The following is a 4,640-nucleotide window of genomic DNA, read 5'->3' as shown; positions in this document are numbered from 1 at the left end:
TGGTGGGAGAAGGTGTGACCACCTCAGATGTGGCTATGATCTCAGAGCCTGGGACCCTCCCACAGTCAGATGAGAGGAGTGATCAGGGTGCAGACCAATATGTGATCTCAGAGAAGGGGGAGACGACTGCCTCCAGGTATGCCAGTTATATAGTTCACACAGGTACTGGTAGAAGACGTACAGGATGACGGGGTGGGGGGTAGTCATCTGCACGGAGCCCTCCCGGGGTGTACCTTACACTGCTCAAGCCCACACTGACTCACAGTCAATTTGACCAAAGGATTAAGACCACCAAAATCTTTTTTTTGGGGGGGGATCCAGTTGTGGGCCTGAGATCTGGGCCTGGGCACTGTCCCTCAGCTCTTCAGCTCAAGGCTAGCGCTCTACCACTTGAGCCACAGCACCACCTCCAGCTTTTTTCTTTTTGCTTATGTGGTGCTAAGGAATCGAACCCAGGACCTCATGCATTCAAGGCAAGTGCTCTACCACTGAGCCACCTTCCCAGCCCAAGAAGACAAAAATCTTGAACAGAGAGTCCTGATAAAATGTACCAATCTCTCATGCTTCTGCTAATAGATATTCTACTCTCAACTTCTGAGAGAAATTACTTCTGTTTTTGTTAGCTTCCATATTTGTGTGAGATTGCTCAATATGTTTCTGTACCAGGATATTTCACTTAATGTAATATCTTTCATGACCCTTCAACATCACACAAAGAAAAATGCGTTCCAGATGTTAGATATGCAAGCAATGCATAATGAAAACATGGAACATCACATTGTACTTCAAAATAACAGCAATATAATTTGTAATCAAATAAAATCTTTGAAAAAAATTATTACTAATTGTCACATAGTAACCTATTCTACTCCCAATCTCTGTGAGAAGTTGGTTCTATTTTTCAAAGCTTCCATTTTTGTGTGAGATTGCTCAATAGTTTCTGCACCTTGTAATTTAACAATATAGGATTTTCCATAGTCCTCCAAGAGATTGTAAATGACAGCCTTCTTCTCACCTCTGCTTTAATATTTCATACTTTAGTTTTCATTTGCATTTTGAAGGCAAAGCCAGGCACTGGTGGCTCATGTCTGTAACCCTAGCTTCTCAGAAGGATGAGAGCTGAGGATCGCAGTTCAAAGCCAGGCTGGACAGGAAAAGTCCATGAGACACTAATCTCCAATTCACCACAAGAAAAGCAGAAGTGGCACTGTTGCTCAAGTGGTAGAGTACTTTCCATGAGCTGAAGAGTTGAGAGACAACACCCATGGCCAGAGTTCAAACCCCATGATGGACAAAAACAAACAAAATAAATAAAATCTTGAGGGGCTAGGTAACACTCATTGCCTCTTGTCTTCTTGTTTTAAAAGATACATTTTATTTTTTATTCTGAATTACTTCTTAGAAAACTTTTGAACTCAAATGACAGTTTTCCTTAATGCAAAAATTATAATCAACAGCACTGTATCAAACATCTAGACTTAACATGTTTTTGTCTTTTTAAACACATATCCAATATTAGAATAGCATTGAAACCAAATCGCATCACACAGATAAACTTTTTAACCCTCTGTGTAAACCTTTTTTTTTATTTTAATACATCCAAGGGGCAGTTCTAGCAATACCAATCATATCACTCAATTTACCACCAGGTTTCCAGGGTCCATCTGCAAGGAAGAGAGGACAAAGGCCACTCACCTCTCCTATAGAATGGGCTAATTCCCATCTGCCTCTTTAGGGTTAGGTAAACTGCCTTGGTGCCAGCTTGCCCTCTTCCACCATGTGTGGATTTCCCCAGGCCTGGTTAAGCTTCACTTCTGCCTGTTCACCCCTCACCCTTAAAGATAAGTCTTCTATTGGCTCATGCTGTTTTTCCCTTTCCTTTTTTTTTTCTTGGCTGGAATACCCAAGCAGTTTTAGACAGACAGACAGGTAAAGTTCATAGCGGTGGTAAGCAAATCTTTACATTTAAATTATTAAGGGGCTGGGAAGGTGGCTCAGTGGTAGAGCACTTGCCTTGCATGCATGAGGCCCTGGGTTCGATTCTTCAGCACCACATAAGCAAAAAGAAAAAAGCCGGAAGTGGCGCTGTGGCACAAGTGGTGAAGCGCTAGCCTTGAGTTGAAGAGCTGAGGGACAGTGCCCAGGCCCAGCGTTCAGGCCCTACGACCAGACTCCCCCCCCAAAAATAAATAATTAATACTTATCCCGGGATTTTAGCTGAGGGAAATAAATCCCAAATTGCCAATGCCTTTTTTCTAAGCCAGATAACTTGATTGCAGTGTAAACAGCCTTATGTTCAGGCTCCATGCCTGGACCCAAGAAAAATAAAAAAAATACAAAAATAAATACTGAAATTGTTGAAGGCACAGCAAGCATGAGGTGAAGCACTGAATGAAACCTCTTTTTCCCAGAGAGAAGATTTGTTCAGATCAGCCCACAGGGCCCATGCTTTTATTCTTACCTTTTATGGAGGCCAAGATGAGAGAATCAATTTTGAGGCCAGCTCTGGCACAAAAGGCCACCAAAAATCATGAAGTAGAGATGTGGCACAAGTGGTATAGTGTTAGTGTTAGTTTAAAAAAAGTTAAAATGTCAAGGATGTTATATCAGTTCCTGAATTGAAGACCTCATATTGGCACAAAAACATTTCTTCATGAAAGTGTGAAAGTAGAGCTCTTCATGGAAGCAAACAGCTCTGGACTTATCTAGAATGACTGGCTTATATAGGATCTGGAGTCTTGGTCTTTACTTATTAAGTACTTTCTGATGTAACACACTTTTTTTCTAAATGCCTTCAGGATACATTTAATTACATAACTATACAGTGGATCTATCTAGGCTCTAGAAAGTCTAACGTTAGGTCAACCTTTGTGTTTCTGTAAAAGAAGACAGTATATTTGTTGGAGGCCACAATTTGGAAGATGGAATACTGGAGTCTTTATTACACAGCAAGCAGCCTGCAAGGAGCCTGTTGTAACAAAGACTTGCAGTCCACAAATACACTTAGCATGGAAACAGGACAGCAAGGAAAAAAAGAATAAAAACAACACCAAGAAACCAATCAGCACCAAGAGAGTGCTGAATTGGGATATGATAACCAGAGACAAGCCAGGAGATAGGACTCAAGACATGATCACAGAGACATGTGGCATGGCATCTGGTGCCACTGCTGGTCCAACCTAAATAGGGCCAGAACAGGGGAAGGTCCACAGGATATTTTGAGTCCCAGGCATTGGACTAACAGAATGAGTAACATAATGCCCACCCCTGCTTCCAGGGATCCAGGCACATCCATCAACTGTTAGGCAGATGAGGGATGGGGGTACTGACTTCCCCAAGCATGAAGACAAGTTGGCAGACCGTACCATCCACCATGTGGCCAATATAGCACCAGCCAGACCTGACCTCCTTACTTAATATTAACGATTTTATTAAATCACTTTATAAAATTTTAGAGCCTCTGTATCATTTTCTATACAGTTCAAAAACTTGCTTTTTGTAAAAGCCATTTTTCTTGAGCCCCACCCCTCAAAGAAAAATTCTCACATTCACCAAAAATAAACATCCTTCTTTTGAATAGTTTATTACTTCCTTCTTCCTCATTGCCTCCTTTATTCTCTCCCTCTCTCCCTTCCCTCCTTCCCTCCTTCCCTCCTTCCCTCCTTCCCTCCTTCCCTCCTTCCCTCCTTCCCTCCTTCCCTCCTTCCCTCCTTCCTTCCCTCCTTCCCTCCCTCCTTCCCTCCCTCCTTCCTTCCCTCCTTCCCTCCCTCCTTCCCTCCCTCCTTCCCTCCCTCCTTCCCTCCCTCCCTCCCTCCTTCCCTCCCTCCCTCCCTCCTTCCCTCCCTCCTTCCATCCTTCCTTCCATCCTTCCTTCCATCCTTCCTTCCTTCCTTCCTTCCTTCCTTCCTTCCTTCCTTCCTTCCTTCCTTCCTTCCTTCCTTCCTTCCTTCCTTCCTTCCTTCCTTCCTTCCTTCCTTCCTTCCTTCCTTCCTTCCTCTCAGGGACTAGAAGTGATGCTGTAGCTCAAGTGGCAGATGGTTTTATTTTTTTTTCTTAATTTCAATTTTTGTGAGAGATTGCTCAATATGTTTGTGTGCTTGGTTATTTCCACTAATGTCATATCTACTTTGTCCCTCTATGAGATAGCAAATGAAAGCCTTCTTCTCATCACAAAGAAATATATGTGTTCTGGGTATTGGATATATATTCACTGCACAAAAAAATATGGAACATCACATTGTATTTCAAAGTAAGTGCAATATAATTGTAATCAGCCTCCAAAACATTGAGTAAATGCAGGAGCATCACATCGTACGCATTGGTGTTTTATTATAGCTCACTCAGCAAACAAATAAATGGGCCAAGAGTGAATCAATCACAAGTTGCTCATTACCAGTGATTAATTAAATAAAAAATCAAGCACTGAAGACACTTTGGGGTTCTCCCCCAAGGCAAAATGCAGAGACTCTTGTCTTTATTTATCCACCATATTTTTAAAAATATATATTTTATTGTAAAGATACTGTACAGATTGGTTATACAGTTATATGAGGAAGGTCATGAATACATTTCCTATCGAGCATTGCTACCTCCTCTGAGATATGTATGTATGTACTGCAATAAGGATTAATATCTTCCAA

Source organism: Dipodomys spectabilis, unplaced genomic scaffold, assembly GCF_019054845.1.
Source record: "Dipodomys spectabilis isolate Male_0828 unplaced genomic scaffold, ASM1905484v1 ptg000438l, whole genome shotgun sequence".
NCBI classification, from domain to species: Eukaryota; Metazoa; Chordata; class Mammalia; order Rodentia; family Heteromyidae; genus Dipodomys; species Dipodomys spectabilis.
This window is presented reverse-complemented; position numbering follows the sequence as displayed.